Below are 25128 nucleotides of genomic sequence, written 5' to 3'. Positions count from 1 at the left end.
GAGCAGGTAGCGGGAGTGCCTAGAGGAAAGCGACGGGCCGCAGAGAGGCCATGGAAAGGCAGCGGAAGTCGGGAGACTTGGTGCTGGAATCCCCAACGTGGGCGACCTGGCCGTTGGTTGGAAGCCAAGTTCTCCGAGACTGGGATGAGTGCCATACCGAAGCCAGGGTTTGGGAGGTCTCCAGTCTCATGCGTGTGTTTCAGGAGGGCAGCTGCAGAGAGCGTCTTGCCTGCTGCTTGGCCCAAACGGGATTAGCAGGTGAGACGCTAACAAAAGAGCACCAGATTTGTTGTTGGTTTTAAGACTGCTTCCTGATCATTTTAACCTCTTGTTTTTAAGGATTGTTTTTTTCTATTTATTGGTTTTACTCCCACGTTCGTTTTATGGATTATTCATTTAATGAAGAACTGCACTATTTATGAACACTGTTTTTGTTTTGTTGATTTTTAATAAAAGCACTGTTGCACTTTTTGCACCACCCCTTGCTCAAGTGTTTATTTGCCTCCACTGACTAGCTCACTCGGTTTCATTATCGACGGTGTGGGGTTCGAGTGCTTCCAATAGCAAAGGGAGTGTGGAGCCAGAACCCACATCGTCACACCATCAGATCTTCCTTGTCACCCTCCCTGACCCTGGCGTCACTGGGACTGCCCTTGGAGACCTACTTCTTGGGCAGATACTGTATGTCCTGGCAGGCACAGGGTGACCCAGGGACTGGTGCTGTGCCCTGTCCAGCCCCACACCAGGTCCCATCATCCTTCCCTTTGGTTTCTCCTGTCAGTGCCATGCTGGTTTGTCAGCAGGCTTTACAAAGAGACCCCGATATCACATTAAAAACTGAGGCAGATGTCCGGGGAACTTGGGGACAATAACTCCCCCAGAACCCAAGAGGGTGAACCCCCAGGAGTACGTCGGGACCACAGGCTTGGAAGCTCAGCCCTGTTGGGGCCCATGATCACCACCAGGGGGCGCCTGGACAATCCCGGAGCCCCCGGACAGCAGCACTTTAGCCACACGAGGAAGCCCATCAATGAGCGCCTGGAGCACATCAACATAAAAGGAGCCGCCGGAGTTTGGGAGGCGAAGGACAGAGCATACGGGAGAGGAGTGGAGGGGGCAGAAGAAAAGAAGAGCACTGAGTTTATTGGGGTGATTGGTGCATTGTGCAGAAACGCTAACTAAACGTGTGAGGTGTGGGACTTCTGTGTGCCCCGTGTCTGTTGGTGACCCTGGCATCTGAAACAAAACAAACAAACAAAGAACACAAGCAACAAACACGAGCTCAGTGCAAATGAATACAATATGACAGAGATCAGCAGACTGAAGCTGAAACGCGACATCAGACACATCAGACGTAAAGATGACAGCAGCAGGTACACCGGACTAATGGCAGACGCCGATGCCAACCGCCCGTCCTGTGAGTCAAGTGGATGTTTATGAAGATCGACTTGCTGAGAAGATCAAGAGGATGTGAATCCTTGGCGCCTTCAGTCTGTGACCTGAAGGCACAGATTGTCACCGTCGGGGGGTTTGCCGCCGTAGCTTTATTGTCCTTTACTGTCCTTTATTGTCCTTTACTGTCCTTTATTGTCCTTTTGTCTATTCTGGCGTGTTGTTTCATTTCTCTTTAGGATTCAGCATTGTCAGAGTGGCCGGTGTCTTCTCTTATGTTCTGTGTGCCCTGTGAGAGAGGCGGGGCCACCATGACGTCACTGACGAGGGCCCGCCCACAGCCTGGAGCCTGACTGCTGATTGGCGTGTGATTTGTATTTTTGATTCTTTGTAAATGTTTGTGAGATTTGTATTTTCTTCTGGTTTCTGCTCTGAGACTGCACATCTGTCATTTTTTGCAGTGGTTTGTCATTTAAGTGCGGATTTCTGTGTAGACACATTCCCTCCCTCCTTTCAAGGATGCAGATTTAAATCTCTTTGTTATTTTCCTTCTGGGATGCTGGGATGGACCCTGTTCCCTTGCCTGGTGGTAGTGGGTGGTCAGAGGCAAAGCCAGGTTCTGGGCACACCATGCCAGCTTTGACAAACTGGCACCCCAGTGGGGTTCAGCAGGCCCTTGCCCAGCTGGGAGGCCAGAGTGGTGGGTGGTCCTGAGACCGTATGCACCGCCAGTGTGCCAGGTGGCAGCACTCCCATACACACACCTGCAGGGCATACTGGGAATTGTAGTCTCATGGGGCAACCCTTACTGCGGCTGTCCCTGCTTTGTGGGGCTTCTGCTTGACTGAAAGTGCTTCCTCCCAGGTCGTGTGTACAAAGAGCCACGTGACGTTCGTTTGGGAGTCGGAGGACGAGGAGGACGACGAAACTCGCCTGGACGAGAGTGGAGGAGGATTTGTGACTGGCATTGTGCTGTTTGAAAGTAGTTTTGTTGTTGCTTTTGAACCTGAGACTGTCGTTGGTAAAATTGTGTCTGAGGTTTGGGGGTCTGCAACTCCCCCTAGTGGCCACAATGTTTACACATCAACGTTCCTTTCATTTCATGACGTGTTTACTGCACTGCCATTTTGTTTTGAGGTGTTGCTAGGTGGCATATGATGGCGTAAAAGCCATCGCTGGAGGGTAAGTGTCACCTGAGGTTGGACATTTGAGACTCTGAGTTTGGGAAGCTCTTGGGCTTTGGCCTTAGGATTTCAACTTGCTGGCTTTGACTCCATTCTGGCTACGAAGACTTTGGACTGTGAGAAACGTCAGGTCTGCTCAGCGACGTCTGTCAGATCAGGTAGACAAACTGCTCGGTCTTATTCTTTTTTTTTTTTGCTGCTCGTATTCCTCTGTGATTAATTAAAAAATCATCTCCCGTGTTCATAAAGATCTCTTGCTGGACGTCACCAGGCCAGACGTTTCACACGTCCCTTTCCATGAAGTTTAACCTTTGTGTTTATTTTTGGACGCTTAATGTTCTTTGAGCTTAATAAACCTTTTTGTATTTTTGGGCCTGTGTAGGCCAAAGCCTGGCTGCAGAGTTTGGGGCCCGGCTGCCTGGGGTGAGGCATCTCTCCAGATGAAGAGGCCGGGTTTGAAGGTCATTTTGAGGCCATTGTTGTGCACTTTGGTACATCATGGAGGGTGTGATGCTGCCAGTTTGCACACGCTAAGGTCTGGAAGTGGCAGAGGGCGTCCTAAATTGAGACGTGTGGCAGTCAGCCTGGCTGAGCTCTGACACGTCCGGATGTGCCAGGATGGTGCAGAGTGTGAACGACGTGGCGCCCTCTGTGGAGCGCCGGTGACACTACAGTCATTGATCTGGAGCTGAAGTCACAGCACAGTCTTCACAAGCCAGGCCGGGCCTCACCCCATGGTGTCAGTCCAAAATTTACTGGCCTTCAGCCTCCAAATTTTACTTAAGTGTCCCAAAATGTAAAGATGCCTTGCAAGGGAGAGGAAACCATAAAAACCTTTGACTTGCAGAGACTGATGCTTCCAGAAAATACTTTTTTGTCATTTAAAATATTCTAAATTGCCCCCAGAGTGTGCTTGGTGTGTGTGTGTGCCCTGCGGTGGGCTGGCGCCCTGCCCGGGGTTTGTTTCCTGCCTTGCGCCCTGTGTTGGCTGAGATTGGCTCCAGCAGACCCCCGTGACCCTGTCGTTAGGATATAGCGGGTTGGATGATGTCTGGGCTCAGTGGCCGGTGGGCGGGCTCAGGCACAGTGATGTCACCGTGATGTCAGGGCAGGCCCCGCCTCCTGGGGCTCCACCCACAAAGCACAAAGAGCACAAGTCAGCTTACAGACGGAGCAGATAATCAACAAAAGTGAGAGGAATGACAGAAAATATGAACAAAGACACACAAACGTCAATGACAATAAAAGACACAAACCACGACAGCACGCAGGCTGGAGGAGCTCCTGAGTGTTCTGTTCAACGTGTCCCTGTGCCAGCCTGTCCAAGCAGTGAGTGCCACTGGCCTGTGCTCACTCAGACTGTCCACTTTGGTGGTCTTGTAGTTGTCGGGGTCTGCAGATTCCCTCACAGAAATATTAAAGATGTCACCCTGGACTCTCCAGATGGGGTGCCCTATGGACATGAACTCATTGAAGAGGTGTTATGGGGGGCTACACGTATTTGTTTTGGAGGGCATCTAAACCAACACTGCAAAATCCAACACTCAGTGTTGTGGAGTACCCAGTAGCACTTGAAACAGCCCTGGGCGCGGTGCCAGTCGATCTCAGTGCCCACTTGGACACCCGCCGGGTTAGCTTGGAACTGGCAGTCACGCTAAGTGGTGGGAGTAAAACAGCAGAGTCCAGCAAATCTGTGAGGTGGACACGCGATCCAAAGCTGTGTCCCCAGGTGTCACCGTCTACCCGTTCCAGCCGGCCTCTGACACTTTAGGACTTGCACTTGGACTCCATGATGGTTTTTCTATGTTCTACTGATTCATCTTTCTGTTTCTTTCTCGGTGTATTTTAAGCTGGATGGTTTGCTTTCCTCCTGCAGTCCAAAGACATGGAGGTTAGGTGGATTGGCATTGCTAAACTGGCACTAATGTGTGTGTGTGTGTTCATCACTCTGTGATGGGTTGGCACCCTCTCCAGAGATTGTCCCTGCTTTGCACCCAATGGAATCAAAAATAGGCGTCAGATTCCTCGTGATGTGGACAAGCTGGTTTAGAAGATGGATAGACGGACACAAATGTGAACGTCTGACGTAATCTGTTGCCATCCTGGGTTTGTTCCTGACTTGTGCCAGATGCAAGTCACACTTTATCTTTTAGCTGCATTAAGCAGTCACTCAACCACACAATGTCTCTGCCAGTCTAGCAAATGCCAGGCACTTTCCAGAGGGTTAGCACTGGCATGATGTGACTATCTGATGCCCAGCCACGTGAAGCGGGAGGGCACCACATGGAGCAGAATGAAGCTTTGTGAAGTGCTGGAACATTCAACGCCAAGGCGACTCTCTGGTGACATCTGCTGGTCGTCTGTGCTCATTACACGCTCTGCCATATGCTGGTCTGTGAAACCCCCAGCTCTGAAAACTGACGTCGAACCCTAAATGTCGATGCTCGTCAGACTTGTGACGTCCTTACTATCGAAAAATCAAATAGAAAAAATAAAACCGCAGTCGATGGGTGGCAGACAGAAGCGTTGATAATCCAAAGCATCCTTTCATAAAGAGGAATGAAATAATCCCAATCGGCACATTCGGTGGCCTTCTCACAAATGACCTACTTATCTATCTCTATATATCTTAATATATGTACAAAATCATCGTCTGTATGTCTGTCCGCTTTTCACCAGAGATCTGCTTCACCGATTGAGATCGTTTTTTTCTGTAATTTGCTTGAACATTCCGGTTGCTTTTGCGACTTTCGTTCTCTCGTCGCGCTAAGATCCAGAGTTGAGTTGCGGGGACGCGTGACGTCAGCAGTGGCCGGGCGGGCGGGGCGGGGTCCTCCTCCCTCCTGCGTCAGCCTCTGTTTGAGTCGCCCTACCTGTCGCCACGTGTTGGAGTGCACCTCGCCTCCGCTTAGCTAGCGATACCTGTTTCTATTTCAGCAGACATGCTCACCTGTTCAGGAGTAACGTTTGACGTTTTTCAGAGAGAGATCACAGCTACGTGATACGTGTGTCTTAGAGGGTCCCTACTGAGCTCTCACGCCCACGAGCTCTTCTGCCCATGCGGAGCACGCTCTCCACGATCAGGTACGGTGCCAACGTTTGACGTTTATTCATTTTTATTATTGATTTTAAAGTTTGCCCTGTTTCACCACTACGTGGGCGGAGCCATGGGGGCCTGCTAGTTTCTCATAATAAGATAATAATATGTTATATTTATATAGCGCCTTCCCCATGCTCAGGGCGCTTAAGATACAAATATTATAAAATACAAATGTAAATACTGTACAGGATGGCATTACATGGAATAAGGAATAAGCCAGAGAATGATACGGAATCGAATAGTAAAAGAAAAGCCGGAACAAATCACATCATCTCTCTACTGTATATAAAATCCAACGTCTGTCTGTCTGTCGGTCTGTTCGCTTTTCACCACAGAACTACTTGACGGATTTTGATCGGTTTTTTTTTTCCTTTAATTAGTTTGAACATTCCGGTTGATTTCCCGACTTCTCTCATCGCACTAAGTATCAGAGTTCGCTTGCCGTAGTGACATATTGACGCTAATCTGAGGGGAGGGGGAGCGGGGCGGGGTCCTCCTCGCTGTCCTGCGTCACTACCTCGTAGGCGGGGCCACGGGGAACGGCTAGTTTGTGATTAAACACACACACACACACACACACACACCAATCACCCTGCGCCGGGAGGAAGAGGAGGCCGAATGTCAGCTGAAGTTCACCGATGAGCCGTCACTTGTTGTTTTTTAAAGGAGTGAAGGGAGTCAGCTGACGTCATTAATGCCATGCCAATGTCAGGGCGCTATATAGAGCTGAAGGCCCTGCTGTTACCCACAGAGTGCAGGTCAGTGTGACTGGAATCAGAGGAGCAGAGAAGGCGATGGAGAAGGTCGCTGATGTTGTGCGGTCATTAAGAGGATTTTATACTCGATCGTGTAAGAGCCGTGGAGCAGCAGAGGTGCAGCAGGATGGCTGTGATGTGCGCGATGGCTGCTGCTCGTCTGTGTCACGACTCTCAAAGCAGAGTTTTGGATCAGCTGGAGCTGTGATAGAAGATGAGAAGGGACATCGGTCAGTAAGGGGCTACAATAATCAACGAGGGGTGTCATCAAAACAGGACGAGTGTCTCAGCACTAGAAAAGGAGAGGAAGGAGCGAACACGAGGCACATGACAGAGGTGACAGTATGGAAGTCTCTTAATGGGGTTTATGTGGGCGGAATACCAAATGACCCCATCAAGATTCCTTGCATCAGAAGAAGGTCTGACGAGATCTTCGCCAAGAGTGACTGAGAGGAGCTTATGGTCTGAAGTTGGGCTTCAGTGCGATTTGCTGCAGCTCCATGTTGAGGAGTTCTGCTCCATTCAGGCCTTAAAGTTCACCGAGTTGTGAGCTGAGAAAACTCTGAGGACCACTGAAATAGAGTTGAGCTCCATCTGCATAAAAAGGACAAGCCGGTCCACAGCTACGGCTAATATGGCCAGGGGGCCCTGAGGACCCCCTTGTGTGAGCTGTCACTCAGATTAGGCCTTAAACCACTGGAGGGCAGCGTCAGAGACCCCCAGCACGTTCCTCATGGTGGGCAGTAGAACTTCATGTCTGACCCGAGTGCCCACAGCTGCTCTGAGGTCCAACAGAATGCTGGCTTGTCCTCAGTCTGCCGCCATCAGCACAGCATTGGTAACCTGAAGCGGAGCCGTTTCACCGACACCAGACTGAAATTAGGGGTCCGTCAGATTATTAGGAGTCAAGTCAGTGGTGCGTTGGGGGGTCACAACACCCTGAAGAACTTATGACAGTAGAGGTAAGTGACGGACAAAGGTGGAAACTGTTAAGACGGTCAGCATGTATAACAGCAGTGGGCTTACACAAGAGACTTTAACAATGGGGGTCACAAAGCGGACTCAGGGTGCATTTGTTATTATTGTCGTAATAGTCGGGACTGAAGACGTGTGGTTGGGCATGGGGGGTCCGGGACACAGAGAGTGGACCTCCTCTTACAAAGCAGGTCGCGGAGTAATACAGAATGGAGTGGGAAAGATAGAAACGGATGATGGATGATGTTAGATGAATGATTCAGATCTTTAATTTTATTACAGAAAAACAGGCGTGAGTAGAGCAGGCCATTGGGCAGACGCTGGTGGAAGGAGGTGATGAAGTAACAGAGAACGAACCCCTCAGGCTGTCATGGCCACTTTCTGTTAGTCAGCATCTCCATCCACCGCACTGAGCCCCTTCATCATCAGGTCTCCTCCTTTTGATCTTCGTTACAAATCCCAGTGTGTCAGACCACCGTGCCTTGAGCAGACCCCCAGTCACTCTGCCACACCCAGGACTCAAAAACAAATGAGCTCAATGGACAGAAGGGTCCTGGGAAGAGACCACTCAGTCCGTTGGCCACTCATGTGTCCCAATGTCTCATCCTGAACCTTCTCCAGGTTTCTGCTCCAACTCCACAACTCTTCAGTCCTGAACGCACTTTGCCTTTCCACTTCCACCCTTAAGCTGAAAGAATTCTGCTGCATCAACTTTATCAAGGCCTTTGAGGGTCGTGAAGACCTCCATGAGGTCCCCGTGCGTCCTTCTCTGCTCAGACTAAGCAGGTTTAATTCTCAGAGTCCCAGCATGCACCTGGTGGCTCTGCTCTGCTCGGCTTGAAGTGCTGTTATGTCTCAGAGCAGAGCTGCACACAAGACAAGACAAGACAAGACAAGACAAGACAAGACAATTCAATACCATTTATCTGTGTGTAGCCCAAAATCACACAAGGAGTGCCACAGTGGGCTTTAGCAGGCCCTTCCTCTCGACAGAGCCCTGACTTTCTAAGAAGATGAGGAAAAACCTTTGTAATGAAGAATTATGTTGGTTCAGATTAAATTACAACCACTGCACACATCCGGTCAGGGATGGACGAAGATGTCCAAATTTTATTTATTAATTTCTTCCAAACTTATACAATGTGAAGATATGGTCTAAATTAATAATAATAAACATAAATTAGCTACCCACTTTCTTTCTCTTCAGTTTGTCAATGTTAACATTAGTCATTAACAGGTACTTTATTTATCCAGTAGATGGCGTACTACACCCCAGATAACATCAATATCGGCAATTACTAGAACGTTAAACAATAAAGCATTTACTCAACTTAAAAAGTAATTATTCTTAATAGATATACATATTATATACGAGGACACGATAATACTGCAATTCCATAACAAACAATGTGAGAAACTCCATATAGCGTCTGTTCAACTATACTTTAACTTCTTCAAACGTCAGTATTTAGAAACAGTACTAAATATAAATATATATAAATATGAATATCCAAATTACAAATGTAAACATATAAACAATATACTTTAAGGATAAACGAATTCAACTTACTTTATAATCAATTACACAAACTTTCACATTTAAACGAAGCTCCTACTCTACTGCTCAGACGCCACCAAACTAATCTAAATGTTCAAAGTGAAGCCCCGTGATTGGCCAAGTTCCAACTCACCACGGGCCAATCACAACAACCAATAAACCAAGGTGGAAGACAACTAATTAAGGGGGTACAACACATAAATAATATATTGCCTTTTCAACAACCTTTGTAGGGAAAAAAATGGCAGAAACCTCGGGAAAGGCAGTTTAAAGAGAGACCCCCTTACCAGGTAGGCTTGGCGTGCAGTGGGTGTCACAAACAAAAGAAGGGGGTCAATACAACACAAGAATTCAACCCAACACCGCAGAGGTGGTCTCACTAACTCATTGCAGAGTCTCAGCAGATCGTCCCCTGGTTTTGTGATATAAACTAAGGTGGCGTGTGGCCAGGGGGTCTTTGCCCGGACTGGGGGGAGTGTATCCAGAGCATTACCTCCCCCAGAGCGCTAGGTGGCAGCGCTGCCTCGGACTCCATAGGAGTCGGGGTTTGGTGCAGCCCTGTTGGGGTCCGTGGGCGCCACTAGGGGGTGCTGCAGCTGTGCCCTTATTAATGGAGCGGGCAGCCTCTACTCCAGGAGCCACAGTCGGGTGGGAGAAGATGAAGCTGGCCACGGTGGGGTGCAGGAAAAGAGAGAAAGAAGAGAAGGAAAAAGTAAGAAGGGAAGTGTGTGCTCGTGAGTGTGCTGTACGCGTGGGACACGGGGAAAAATGAATAAATAAATGAAGGCGCGAGTCTGCACTTGTGTCCCACGCCTGTCTGTGTCGGGGTCTGGGAGGCGATGCGCCCCCTGGTGGTCCACACTAACATTTTGTTTGCCTTTTCTTTCACTTCTGCATGTTGTGTAGACAATGAGGACGTCGTGTCCACATTAACCCCTAAATCCTCCTCGGTGGTCTCTTCCTGCACCTCAGGGTCTCCCATCTTGTGTTTCTAATTGACGTTCCTGTTGCCTGCGTGTAGCTCTTTGTACTTTTTTAACATCCAGGGCTTCCTGAATTGTGTTGGCTGCCATTCCTCGAGTTTCAGTGCCACCTGTGAGTTTCACAAGTCTATTGACTACACTTCATAGAAATAAATCAGATCGAGCAGCGGTCCGAGGACAGACCCCTGAGGGACCCCTTAACTGTAGTCATCCTCTTCTGCCAGTTCACCAGTCTGAGCTCCAGTCTTGTAGCTGACCTCTGATGCCCGCAGCTTCTGGGTTCAGGGTGGGACGAGAGAGTCAAAGGCTTGGTGAACTCCATTGTGTCGCATGCTTTACTTTGCCAGTGGTTGCAGTTGCCTGTTCAAGACAATCTAAACAATTAGCTTGGCAAGACCTTCCCCTCTGCCAATCCAAAGCTCACCCTGTGTGTCCAGCAGGCTCAGTTGGTGAAGGCCGCAGCACACTCAGTGCCAGCTGTGAGCCACAAGGGTAACAAAAGCCAAACAACAAGACCACAAGTCGATCGTTCATGGTGCCCAGCTCAGAGTGTGCCAGGCTCTGAGAACAGCGGCACAGCACTCCGCTCAGGTGGTCGTCCTCTCCAGATGCTGTAGTTGGGCGCAGGAGTTTGGAGGTGGACAGCTAAAGCGGGCCACCATTTTAAAGTTCTGCAGATCAGCAGGTGCGGTGGTCCCGAGGCGGTGGGGTCTCCATGTACACTTTTTATTGTGTTCTGATACAATAAGCCAATCCGTGTGGAGTGAGGAGTTTTCCACCGATGTTCTAGTAGTTTCCACAAAGCAAACAACTTTCTTGGTCTTCCTCCTGGCAAAACCCAAGGACTGCCATCTCATCTCATGGGGCACAAAAATGGAAATAAAGGCAAGCGATGAGAAATCAAAAGGAGCACCAAACAAAGTAACTCGTGATGATGATGATGATGATGTTATTATGCTACTGGACATGCAGTGTACAGTTTGAGTCCTGCCATGTGTGACCTCCTCGTGTCCCCTCCGTGTTAGTGCCACTTGTCCTTTATTAGCTCCAAGTCATTTGATTCTAAATTAGGAGTGTTGCTGTTTCAATTGAGGGGGTACAGAGGTGGGCTGTGGGTGACCATCAGGTGCTCACTGTGCTGAGTGTTTAAATCTCTCTTCATGTATTTTGCATTATGATTGTGACTTCAGAGGGCATCACTGTCATCAGATGCCAATCAAGAGAAACCAGGCAGCGGCATCTCACTGCTGGACTGGCATTTTGGTGACATGGAGACGCCTGAACTTGAATGTCTCCCTAGTCGTTAGCCAGCGTGGGAGAAATGTGGGTAGTGAGCTGCGCTCCAGAGAGGACACCCCACCACAACTGCGTCACTGTACCCTGGCAAACCTGCTGCTGCCAAGTCACATTGTGCCCAAAATCGCAGAAGTTTAGCTATTAGGACATCACGAAGAACTGAGACGGTCAGGCAGACAGTCAGCGGCACAAAATAATAACCAGCAACTTACTGCGTAGTCAGCTCTTCTGCTTCACAATCCTTTACTTCAAGCATCACGACGTGTTTATCAGAAATGAAATTACTTAAAAAAAAAGTCTGAATTGGTAAATCACTGGCCATCAGAGTAGCCACTGGTTTATACATCTGTGCCCTCTGCTAACAGCACCCTGAGGGCATCGTTTCTGTGTCCCCTAATGAGCTTTTCAGGAGCCAATCAGCAGCACAGAACATTCTAGGCCGGGGTGGTAATGAGGAAGCCCCCATCCAATCAAACTTCAGCCTATGAAGTCCCTGCTGCAGCAATGGGACCCCCAATCACCAGAAGGCATTTCATCAACCACCTGAAATCTTGTACTTTAGATAGATAGATAGATGTGAAAGGCGCTATATAATAGATAGATAGATAGATGTGAAAGGCACTATATAATTAATAGATAGATAGATAGATAGATGTGAAAGGCACTATATGATAGATAGATAGATAGATAGATGTGAAAGGCACTATATGATAGATAGATAGATAGATAGATAGATAGATAGATGTGAAAGGCACTATATGATAGATAGATAGATAGATAGATAGATATGAAAGGCACTATATGATAGATAGATAGATAGATAGATAGATAGATAGATAAATAGATAGATAGATAAGGCACTATATAATAGATAGATAGATAGATAGATGTGAAAGGCACTATATGATAGATAGATAGATAGATAGATAGATAGATAGATATGAAAGGCACTATATAATAGATAGATAGATAGATATGAAAGGCACTATATGATAGATAGATAGATAGATAGATAGATAGATAGATAGATAGATAGATATGAAAGGCACTATATGATAGATAGATAGATAGATAGATAGATAGATAGATAGATAGATGTGAAAGGCGCTATATAATAGATAGATAGATAGATAGATGGTGTAGTTAGCATATATGATAGATAGATAGATAGATAGAGTGAAGAGCACTATATGATAGATAGATAGATAGATAATGTGAAAGGCACTATATATAGATAGATAGATAGATAGATAGATGTGAAAGGCGCTATATAATAGATAGATAGATAGATAGATAGTTCGATAGCTAGTGCCAATGCCAGTGCCAGTGCCAGTGTCAGTGCCAGTGAGGCTCTACACAGGGGTCCTGCTCTTAGTTTAGAGGACGTCAGTCATTTCTCAGCACACGTCTACTCATTGATTTGTTGGCTCGGAGTCCTCAGTGTTGTTGTGTCACTGAGAGGATGTGCAGCGTTGTTCATTATGGCACTCAGGTTTGTTTTAATCCCCTCCTCAGTTATGACCTCCAGAGGGTCCCGAGTGTGTCCCATGACTTATAATCTGCCACTTGACTCAGTAGGCGTCTGCTGCAGAGATGTTACCAGCCCAGTTTGCCACACTGGCCGTCTCGGAGCTGTGGGTTTCTCTCATGGAGCTTCATGCACTGAGCTACGTCACCACTCGACTAAAGAGTTGGGGTTGGGGGTCTCTATGAAGAATCACAAAATGGTGACGATACTCACTCTTACCCTAAGAAAAGGTGCCAGAACTCCATGTAGAAACTGGAGGAGGTGCCAACACTGCCCACTTCAAGCACTGCTTTTTGTCCCGACATGCACTTACATTTACTTTTGTTTTTATGGCAGCGACTTGTAAAACAAGCGGAGTGAATTGTGTGCCTTCAACACTCAGGGACCCGGGTGCCTTCCTAAAGTGTGCCACAGGGGGCTCCAGTCAAGCGCTGGACACTTCGTGGAGAGTTAAAGCCAACAAGACGAGCGCAATCTGGAGGGCCACAGCTAAGGGTCTGAACACTTTGATCAGAATGAGAAATGTCAAGTTTGGATTGTTAATAAATTTCAAACCCTTTCTGAAAACATGTCGTCACTTTGCCATTCTGGGTTACTGAGTGTAGATTTATGGTCAAATATGGCAAAGGGTCCGAAGACTTCAAACCTCTTGTTCTTTCTATTCTGTCCAGTTGTTCTGCACTTTACTGGATGTTTTGATCGATTGGATGGATTTCTTCTGGTATTTAATTGCACTGCCAGCTAACTGCTGTGCCCATACTGTGCCCTGGTGAGAAAAAACCAGTGTTGATTCAGCTGACCAGGTGAGTGGTGGACAACAAACCAGCCAGGGTAGATGGCACGGGTGAAGTAAGTGGCAATGCCAGTCAGTGAGGATAACAATATGACGTGGGCTGGAGCAGACATTCAGGTGGCTGATAAGCGTGATGGTGATTACAAAATGACCAACTTATGTATCACCGGGCATCAATCAGTACTTTATATAGTGCCTTTATTTCGTTAAACAACAGACCCCACCATCCATTAACTGGTATTTCATATAGTGCTTTTCAATGACAAAATTAAAGGATTGCAACATAGTAATGGCATACTGCTCAGGTGCCAGCCAAAAGAGGCAGTATGCCAGGTAGTGAATCTGCCACCTCCACAAGTGATCAGTCAGCTGCTTTTTATTTTATAAAACTCACAGTCACAGTGCCGGACATTTATTTCACAGAACAACCAGAAGGAACCTGGAGAGAAGTTCAAAACAATGGGCACAATGACAGGAAAAGTGTAAACAGCATTGATGGGCACCAGAGGGCGCCAGTAAACAGAGAAAAGCTCAGCACGGCGTCTCAGCACGGCAAGCGGACCAGTCGACTAAAGTGATGGTGAAGGGCACAAAGTGGAACTGGAGAGGAGGAAAGTTCTAGAAAGAGGTTAGGGTCTGTGTGACCACTAGGGGCCCTACCTCACTCATAAGGGATCATATAAAAGCAAATTGGGGAGCTGCTTAGGCACTTCACCCACATAGGTGCCATCTGACACTAACAGGCACCCCATCCTTTCTAACAGCAGCTCATCAGTGAGTGAGCACAGTGCAGTAGCAAGCCGGGAGATTTAGGGGGCTCGGTCATTGAATTTCACTTCGTCCCTAGGACACACCCACATGTGTTAAAATGCAAATCAGCATGAAGCCACACCCACTTCTGGAAGACTTGGGCGCCTGAACCTTCCTAAAACTGAGCTTCATGAACGCTGGCACAGCATCCCACTTTTCACCCTGACTGGGCGCCCTCCTGACCAGGATGAGGTGTGAATTCTAATAGCAGGATGGACAGGGAGGGGAACTCAAAGAGTCCAAACTGGCCATGCTGGCCCATCACAAGACATCTTGTGAGTGGATGCCCACAGTGAAGCTCAGTTAGAATGAACACCAGGAGTGCCCAGCCTGTAGCGCCTCTCCATTTACATGTAATTTGTATTGGAGACCAGAGACACATAAGCACCCACCAAACAATGGCTGTCACCCTGGATGTTCTCAGATGTCCTATGCCCTCAGGACTCCTCCATGCGGTGCCATGCAGCTCAGGGCACCATGATGGCTGCGCCGCTGTAAATTGACGAGCTCAGGTGTGACCCATGATGGTCGAGTGACATCTCTGCTGGACACCCCATGACAGGCTCTGCAGATAATGCTGTCCACGGCCCCCCCCCCTAAAAGTGAAATGACCAAAACGGCCAGGCCAGTGCTGCCAGTTACCATGGGGTCAAGACAGGAGCTCAGCATGCTGGGAAGGCTGGACAAGAACACCAGCCTGGATTAGCCTTCTCACCTGATCTCCCCCAGGATGCTCTTATGGCATCTTCTGAAATCCCAACACATTTCCAGCCAATTCAGAGTTCTGAGTCATCGATCTTCACAACACCTCACAGTTTCTACACGAACGGACAATTCTCGAAATGTACGAAACCTAACTGATAATAAACTACTGAGCACTCAAAGGCTGCGTCTCGTTCCAGGTAGGTGTGCATGGAGGCCTTGGTGGGTTATGTGTCTTTCATAACCGGATTGGACCGGCAGCCTTGGGATGGGCGGTCCGGTGTTCACCCACAAGGCCTCACCAAGGAAGCGGAAGGCTCTTCTCCTGCTCATCGCTCTCCACTGCCCTTGAGTGTTGACTTCACGGACACTGGAGCTGGACCAGTAACTGGAGGGAGGCAGCAGTGGGATCAGACCATCACGTCTACGAGATGACAAAGCTGAACATCCACCTGTCGGAGCTTCAATCCTCGAACCGGGAGGTGTAAAGAAAAACCAAACGTGACAAAGGAGGCCCTGTCAGTAAAGGGGCAGCAGCGCCCCCTGGAGGCTAAGTACTGAACTTCAGGCCAAGAGTCCCACCTCTGACTGCGCGTCCCCGAGTGAAGACACATCAAAGGACAACGGCGGTAAGGCACCTCGAGCTTGGTGTTCACTACGTGAAGAATGATTGTGAGACACCGATGGCGAGCTCACGAGGGGCCAGCGGAGCAGGTGACAAAAACAACATGAGCCAAAAATGTCAGCACGCTGACCGGGCACTGGCCCCTGGCACAAAGGCCCACGATACCAGCTTCATCACAGGAGAAGTCATCCACACGCTAAACACCCGAGGGGGTCTGTGCCCTGCTCTGCAAAGGTACAACCATTGTGACCAGTAGGGGGCATTGCAGCACCCCAAACCTCAGATACCACCACACAAACATGAGTCCCGGGTTCAAGAAAGTGATTTATTAACAACACCACCATCACGATGCCTCTTCCAATTCCCACAATTCCTCTTTTACTCCTCTTTTCCTCTCCTCCCGGTGACTTGTCTCCTCTTTCATTCCGACTCCGATTCTCAAAGTAAAAGATGGCGGCCATCATGAGGCAGAAATATAAGTGACACGGAATTTACTTCAGCAAACCTGCAATCCATGAGGAACATCTGAGAGCGGCAGGAGGGCACGGCAGCCCCGTCCAAAGTGGGCACATCCTAAAAAGAGCAGAACCACAAGACAATTGGGCGAGACGAGATGGCACAAACACACGCCGGGCGCTCAAACTGCGGTGTCACAAAGGTGGGCTTCGTCACCACATGAGGGTCCCAGTTTGACTTTCCCTGCCAGTTTGTGTTTTGTTGTATTTGTCATTTTCTCCTGTTTGTTTCTCTTTGTGTTTTTGGTGTCGTTTGTAAGTTTCACTCCATTTGGCCTTTTAAATTTAATTTTTACGTTATAAACATTTAGTTTACTTTTGCATTGTTCTCATTTAGTGTAATAAATTCTAATACATAAATTAACAGTTGAGCTCTTTGGACCCGGGTTTAGATAGCAATGGGCACTGGTGGGCAGGGTCATGACAGAAGGTGGGGCAAACAAATGAGAAATAGCGCCCACTTGTGTCCGATGCCAGTCCTGAGTGAAGGGCCAAGATCAACATGATGAGCCAAAGGGGCCTGTGAGACCACTGTAATGGTGGTCTCTGAGTATCCTCTGGTGGTGCTGTCAGCACCGTCATTGTCAGAGGGGTCCACCAACACACCCAGCAGTCCAGATTCACCAGTGCAGGGCACCATTGGACGGGATGGGGACAAATGTGGGAAGAGAAAGAGGAGACCAAGGTGGCACTTCTTCTGCCCACCGACACTCAGGCTTTGGGAGATTGGGGTCTGGGAAGGTGAAGGGACGGTGGCAAGCGGGGGACTAGTGAGCCGTTTTTACAGGCTCAGCCATCAGTTAGGGTCTCATGATACGTTGCAATCAAACTTTACACCTCAGATGTGCTGGTTTACCTCCAAAACTCTGTGTGGCATTGTGAAGTGGCACAGCTCAAGTTGGCACTCAAAGTCAATGAAGGACCGATGAAGATGGCTTTGAACTTCGTGGCTCAACTCTCCAAAATCATGCGAGAGTGAAGGAGAAGCTGCTCTGGTCATCTGGGGGCCACAGTGGCTGGGGGTACAGGACAACCCAACAGGGGGACATTTGGACAACAGAAAGAAAACAGAAGTTGGCAAGGAAGAATGTGGCAAATAAATTAAAGGAGCCTTGGAGATGAGCAAGCGGCCTGAAGAGGACCACCTGCTGAACGTGGAGGGGCCGCCACTGAGGCCTTCAATCTGCCCTTTTCTTGTTGTTGCCAGCCTTGTGCCGCGAGACCCTCTTAGCTCCTACAGGGGGTGGATGGGTGGAGCGGTGAGGGGATCACTTTGGTGGCACTGCAGTCGTTGTTTGAAATGTCAAACTCAATCTGTAAATCGGGTCACAAACTCCACCCACCCACCGCCCTTCATCCTGAGGAGGGTCGGGGAGAAGCAGGTACCCCATCCCAGCATGCACTGGGCCCTTGGCAGGGACAGTCCTGGGACAGGATGCCAGTCACAAACTCAGCTTTATTATTTTTAAGTGAAGCGTTTGAGGCAACAAATGTTAGAAATGCAGAATGAAATGAAGACCCTCACAAAGTGTACTAAAGAAAAATGTCAGCAACCAAACCTGACCCCCCAAACTCCCACCTTTAGGCCAGGCAGCAGGGGTCTCTGCAAGTTTGGATCGTAATGGGGCCTTGTCCTTCTTTATGGGTGTTAAACACACTGAACTACGCCTTTACATTTGACGAGTGCCCCCCCTTGAGGTTTCATGCGCGCTCATGAATATGAAATCAATTATTGTGTGAGGGTCTCCCTTGGAGGGTCGACTGTGTTCATCTACCATGTAATGGATGGCAGGCTGGGACTGGCATCACTGGCCCAGGTGACAAATAGGCATGAAAAGTGGCAGGAGGTTCACTGGGAATAGGGTGCCATCCAAAGAGTGGGTACGCTGGCATCCCAGCAGGATTAGATGGAGGAACACTACCTGGATGGGAAACCAGCTTGAAGGAAGGACAGGGGGAGATGAATTGTTCAAGCTACAGTATATGCCTCCCGAACTGATAGGTGGGCTCAGGTACACCGGTGGACACCCACAGAGCATGCTGGGAGTTGTAGTGCTGTAGCGCAGCCCGGCTGGGTACCACCAGGGGGTGCTGCTAGAAGCTGTGCTCTGTGGTTTTTGGGACTTCCGATTGACCCGTAAGAACCTCCATCGGTGCTGTGCCAGGCTCCCGGGTCTAAAACAAAAGGAACCACCCTGCCACATTCTGGACAAAAGTCACTGGGAGGAGAGGAAAATGAGGAGTTAAAGAGGAATTGTGTGTATTGGAAGAGGCTTTGTGACGGTGGAGTTGTTAATAAATCACTTACTTGAACCCGGGACTCATTTTTGTGTGGTGGTGTCTGAGGTTTGGGGTGCTGCAATGCCCCCTACTGTTCACAATGTATATACCTTTGCAGAGCAGGGCACAGACCCCCTCGGGGTGTTTAGCGTGTAGGTACCCGTGGGGTATCTGTGAGTTTATATACCAAGACGAAAAAATAAAAACAGAAAGATCAGGGGCTTAAGCAAACCCGGCATCACCACCCCAGACATCACTGCCAGGCAGCGGCCCCTTCATTTGAATATACAGACTCTCTTCAATCAGCATGCCAGGAACCAAACCCAAACTGGATGCCACTCTGCCACATCGTCCACCACTTCAGTTCACTGTCTAATGGCACTGGAGATTTTTTTGGTTTGTTACAAAAATTGTATTGGGTCTAGAAAACAATATTTTCTCAATGTGCCAGGGATAATTAGCATGGCTATTTCCTGCAGCCGATGCCCTGATAAGAGATGGCATCCGCACAGACAACACCTCACACGCCCATCTAAAAAATAAAACAGATGATCAAGATGTCACTTGAAAGATTCTTAGCAAAGGAACAACATAATAAAGGAGACTGGGGGTCCCACTTGAGGTTTTGGGCGCATTCATATATAAAATCCAATTGGGGGGCAAATTTCCATTGGAGTGCAGGGGGCGACGCGACAGACAAATCTGGAAAGACGGACCAGAAAGTCCTATGAGGCCCGATTAGAAATCCGAATAAAAATCAACTTAGACTCCCGGGCTTCAAAGTGCCCCCTCCCTATACGACTCTGCCACCCTGGCGTCTTGTGTGCCACGCAAACTGGCAGATGATGCCTGTGTGTAAAAATAGCGCCGCGTCGCGCTGACCCCCGGGCTCAAATGGGCCGAGCGGCGCCCCCAATCCCAATCTGGCGGTGCTCCAAGCGAGTACAGCGAAGCGGCAGTCAGTCTGAGTGGTCGCGCGTTGAGCTCGCAGCTTTTACAGCCCACTTCCTGAGGCCGGAGAGAGAGAGCGAGTGAGAGAGAGAGAGCGAGAGAGAGAGAGAGCGGACGGAGGGAAGAAGGAGGAAGAGGCGAACGAGCACGCGAGCAACGAGCATGAGGAGAAGCGCCGGGACCCCGTGAAGGAGAGACCGCCGAGCCAGGTGCCGTCCGCAGTGTGTGTCAGGTGGGCTGCGCCTGCGTGCGCGTCGCGTTCTTTTGTCTTACGACTTTGATGCCAAAAACTTTCAGAAAAAAAAGTGCAAGCACTGAGCCGAGTTAACAGCCCTCGAGCCGAGCAGGGGAAGCCAAATGACAGCGGACACCCGCTTTCGTACGCCGACCCCTTTTAAACACTACATCTGTAAGTCGGGGCCGGGGAGGGGACCGCAGCCGATTCCGGCTGCACAGCTCGACATGCAGGAGCCAGCTCTGGAGGACGGGAGGTGCCGGGCTGTCGCTACTTATTTCTCAGTCTTTCTGCTCCGCGTTGCTTATGTAACACCCGGTCAGCTCCGGTGTGTCCACGGCACCATCGTACCTGCTTAGTGGCTGGTCTAACCAAAGTGGGCTCCAGTTCTCGGGATCAGAACCTACACGTTTCACAGAAACAGACCGCGAACAGAACCCAAGTCGTTGGACCCTCAGCCCCGCGCTGGCCTCACCGTTTTGTCTAATTTAAGGTTTGATTTCTTTTATGTTCGCGTACAAGACACTCAGAGCTGCGTGCAGTGCAACCCGAAGGGGCGCGTTAATGCTTCAAAGTGGACACGGAGCGGCACGGTGGCGCAGTTGTTAGTGCCGTCGCATCACGGATCTAACACCCTTGACTTTCTTGTACCTGTTATAGCTGCGCCTTAGGCTTTTGCACTTTTCCGCTGTAAACAAATTCCCCCAAAGACGCCTCTGAAACCGGCGGCGAGTCCACGGCTGGTTCGTGTCTGCTGTCGGATTTGGGCTTCGATCTCCCGCAACACCGAAGGGCATGTGGTCGATTTCAGGATGGAGATTTCACTTCGGGACAGAATCGGTCGAGCTGGCATGAAGTGATGGGGTCGCGCACACGGGGCCTCAAACTCTTAAACCGTTGCCTTAAATTCTACGATCTCGCTGCTTTTACCCCGCTAGGGAATCAAACGAGAGTGAGAACTTGAACGGTGTGTCCTTTAATCCCCCGTCTGCGCTTTTCCTCGATTTGTGTGGCCGGTGTGAACGCGTACGGGTTCGTGCTGCTGGACCCCCTCCTAGACCTCGCGGTTCACGACGTTGTCTTCACCGCTGGGCTCCGCGGACTCCGTAACCTGCCGTGACGTCACCGCCCCTTTTAGCCCCGCCCCTCTCGTTTAGCAGCCGAATGAAGTGCTGAGATGGCTTGTGAGGTCCGGAGGTCACTCAGCTGTGACCGGCGTTAAGGGCTGAGGTGTGGGTATAGAGAGTGGCCACTAGGGGGCTCCAAAGCAGTGAAATCGCCCCGCGCGTATTGCCTGCTCTTGCTTTCTATTTCTGGGGAGCTGATTTATTATCTTTTTGTATTAATAATAATTCGGGGATTTTTTAGACAAACACACACACACACCCTCACTATTTCTTTGGTATTTTCCACGAGTACAATCGCTGCCCTCTTCTCCTCCCTCTTAGGTATGGAAGTCGGAAATCCTCCGGGGTGGGTGAGGGTGTGACTTCCAGGAAGTGGGCTCTGCTGCCCAAACACTTGGAAAGGAATGAAGTGACTGAAAGGTGTGAAGTGAGTGTGAAAATGAGGCCAGCGTCCACTTGCTGTGTGTGGGGGTGCCAGTCCACCATGGAAAGGTGACAGCCTTCTAACAAGCGAATGGCAGCCCCTGGAACACCAGGCTTTTTAAATGGATAAGCATACAGATGAGTAAATTAAAGCAGTGCCCAGTGGCACGATGTGCCAGGCTTTGACGTTTCTGGGTGGTCTTGAGGTTGGGTATTTTCTCATCTTCTGAAGTTCTTATTCAATTTAGGGTCACAGGGAGCCACATCTCATCCTGGCATTTCAAAGTGAAAGGCAGGAGTCACCTTGGGCAGGGATGCCAGTGCATCATGAGTGCCACACACTAATAATTCTTTGCATTTATACAGCGTTTTTCTCACTACTCAAAGCGCTCAGCAATTGCAGGTTAAGGGCCCAACAGAGCAGAGTCCTTTGTGCCATTTACGGGATTCGAACCAACATCCTTCCGATTGCCAGTGCAGATCCCCAGCCTTAGAGCCACCACTCCGCCACATGTGAGCTTCATTGGGAATTGCCAGTTGACTCCACCTGCATTTCTTTGGGATGTGGGAGGATAATCGGGAAAACCCAAGTAGAAATGGGGAGAACACGCAGACTGCACACAGAGAGGGTCACGGGGGGGAATTGAACCTGCGACTCTGGACCCACGAGGGCACGGATACGGAATTCTTCACGTCATTCCTTCAGAGACACCTGGCAGAACATCAGCAGCTCTTCTTGGCTTCTGCTTGGCTGCTGGCTGAGACTCCTGTGGTGCTCTTTGGTGGTCAGCGGTCAACGTGCCAGTATGTTCTGCGACCGAATGCTGCGTTGCTTCTTCTTACTTAACCCTAGTGAATGAATTCATCTCTGAGGCATAAAATCAGAAGAGTCACCCGGCCAGGTGTGCTGATGAAGACCCCACAGATGACACCATGAGCCCCTGTGGCACTGCCAATGGCCAGCACTGAACTACAAGTACTGTACGAGGAGCGCCTCCTAGGGGCTGTGCCAAGCGGGAATACAAAGACAAAAGAGATCAACATCAATAAGGGAGGAGCAAAGGGAGAGCACAATGAACAAAACCAAACTCCCCGACTCCACCGGGCACAGCCTGCATTTCCTCTATCAGGTGGGACGCCTTGCCTTCCTGCCCACTTCACTCCTGCTCAATACCCAGCGCCCACCATGAAGCCCCAGACCCATCTTTCCTGTTACAGTAACTCAGGATGGGGTCTCAGTCCACAGTGACATCTAGTGGTCACGAAGTGGGGATGGCAGGTGTTGTGCCTCATACTGGCTGATGATGTTAAATTGAGAAAGTGCAGCAGGCTGGTGGGCTTCAGCCATTCACCGTTGAGCTCACAGCAGCACCGTGGTGCCCTCCACAGCGAGGTCCTTGGAGAATTGGAGAAGATTGGGGGTTGGGGTACACCCCCAACCTCCACAAAACGGTGCTGAAGAGGAACCCCTAACTTAACCTGGCATGGTGACTGATAATCAGCAAAGCGGCACCATGCCCACCTGCCCGGTGACAACAGTGACACGCCCACATTGAAAGGAGGAGTTTGAAGCCCCCATGATGCACCCACACCTGGAGGGGGGATGGGGGTCACTCTTCAGTTTGTAAAGCATTGTGGGATTCTCTGAATGGGCTGATATGGGCATAAAGCCATGCTGTCCCTCCGAGTGTCCCCAGCAGGACCCCTACGAGCGGTCCCATCCTCGTCAACAGCTGCATAAGTCCTTTACTCCAACAAGACTTCCGCTACGCCCGACACCAGACTGGCCACGACTGTATCGTCATATGACACAATGTGACACAGCATGACAATGTCATGTGATGTGATGTGACACGCCGTTATTTGTATAATGTAATGGTGTGAGACCACTAAATGACCCACAAGCCACGCTGGGGCCCTCCATAGCCTGTCCTAACAGGCCTGACCCAAAACTCGACTGGCCGGCTTCGGCCTACACGGGCCTAAAACAGGGCTTGGCCTCCGACGTTCAAAATGCACAAACGCGGCCTCTTTGGGACCCCCGGCCGAAGAGATGAGTCCAAACTTCATCAACGTGGAGTGTGATTTGTAAAAATAAAGGAAGAGCAAAAGCGCAAATCCAAGGAGCCCCAGACTCACAAGTAACGACCGCGTGCCATGAATGAGCGCCGCTGCGCGTGTCGGATGTGCCTGACGACACTTGGTTTTGTTCTGAGGAATCCGCTTTGCAGTTTGTCACCACTGTGTGTTGTTTACGCCACGTCACATGGCCGCTGGTAGCTCGTCAACGACGTATGCTGAAGTTCGCCTATAAATGAGTAACACTCAGCAGCGTCAGCCCCTGGTGATAAACTCGACCAAAGTCGCTTCTTTGTCACGCCGGCCTCATGCTTGGTTTCCTTTTGGTTTTTGACTTCTCTTTCGATTCACCCTCATCTTCGGTGTCCTGGCCTTTGCCCGTCCCTCATGACACGGTGGCCTGATGTGACATTGCCCGGTGTCCTCGCTTTGCCTGTCTCAGCCACACATTCCAGACATCCACGAGCCACTGAAGGGTCTGCTGCACGGCCCGCTATGTGCACAGGCTGAGGGCGGGCCTTCAGTGGTGACATCAGGGTGGCTCCACCCACAAAACCGAGATACTTAATCATAAATAAACAGAACGATATGAAGAAAAAATACAAAATTAGCAGAAATACGAGAAAAAGAATCACTTAAAATAGACAAAGAGGGCACAGAAAAGGGAAACTAGAGAAGCAAGAAGAACGGGCCAGAAGAGACTTGAGCGAACGTAACGTAACGTGACATGCCATGCAAATGAAACAGACCATAATGTGGAGTTTGTGTGCCCAGCACTGCCAAGATAGGCAACCTGCAACTGGGCAAATGGGGTGGAAAATGGAATTTTTAGGTGCTCCTCTTATTATCTCCTGTTTCCACATTTGGCAAATGCTGTATGAGGTGGTGAGACTGTTCAGCTAAGCGGGACTGGCATTTCAAGGGCAGGGAGTTAGTCCTCTCTAATGATGGCACTGGTTGGCATGTGCAAGTAAGAAGAACCCTTAAGAATAAGATCACCATGAGCCTAGAATGTCATCTGATGTGACGTGACACGCCAGAACATAACCCGAGGTGACACGGTGTAATACATGACGTGACGTGGCTTAACGTAGCATAAAGCGTAAAGTGACGCAATGCGTCGTGGCACTGTTATGTTGGTTATGTGACATTATGCCACGTGATGTGACAGTCATGACGTAACAGTCTCAAACCAGTCCCTCACAGTCACACGGACTCTGCTGATGTGACGCCTTGGCGTTTGAGGACACAGAACTGGATGTTCAAGTGGCAGGACATGACTTGAGGCCTCAGAGTGCTGGTGCTGCACATATGGGAGTGTGCCAGGCCTGCTGGTAGATTTGACCAGTGTACCCATGGTGCATCCTGCTGGGCAGCTTAACTCAACTGCTGCTTAACTCCAGAGTCCCTGTTGTCTAACATTTGTGACAATAAGAGTGGCCCGTGTCATTTGAGTAATTAAAGGACAGTCGAGAGTCCTCGTAACTAATGGACCCAAGATGGGCATCGTCTGTTACAACAAACCTGAAGGGCGGCGTTCTCTGTGGCAGGACGGCCACCGTAAGAAAGTTCAGCTCATTTGCATAACAGAGTCGAGAGTCACTTACGTGTGCACCAATCAGCACGCAGCAAATGGAGTCGTCAGTCAGCATCTTAAGATCATCTGAAGGCCCCAAACACGTCAAACGGAATAAAAGTCCTCGGCGTTCATCCAACAGAACTGAGAACAGAATAAGAAGTAGGAGTTGTCATTATATCATTGTGCCCTTGGCAATGCACTGGGCACAAGTGGCACCGAATGTCTTTGTTAAACAGGC

The 25128-nt window shown here is 49.5% G+C and overlaps 1 protein-coding gene across 1 annotated transcript in view; it reads left to right on the top strand.

Annotated features, from left to right (window-relative positions):
- Nucleotides 1-19452: 19452 nt before the first annotated feature.
- The window catches only part of LOC120538290 (A disintegrin and metalloproteinase with thrombospondin motifs 10-like), a 161334-nt gene continuing 155658 nt past the window's right edge, over nt 19453-25128 (top strand). The window contains exon 1 of the mRNA XM_039767753.1: nt 19453-19679. The gene's annotated coding sequence lies outside the window, so the exon portion shown is untranslated. The remainder of the gene's footprint in view (nt 19680-25128) is intronic.

This window comes from Polypterus senegalus, chromosome 10 (assembly GCF_016835505.1).
Source record: "Polypterus senegalus isolate Bchr_013 chromosome 10, ASM1683550v1, whole genome shotgun sequence".
In the NCBI taxonomy this organism is placed as follows: Eukaryota; Metazoa; Chordata; class Cladistia; order Polypteriformes; family Polypteridae; genus Polypterus; species Polypterus senegalus.
The sequence above is the reverse complement of the archived record's forward strand: the minus strand, read 5'-3'. Positions and strand labels throughout refer to the sequence as shown.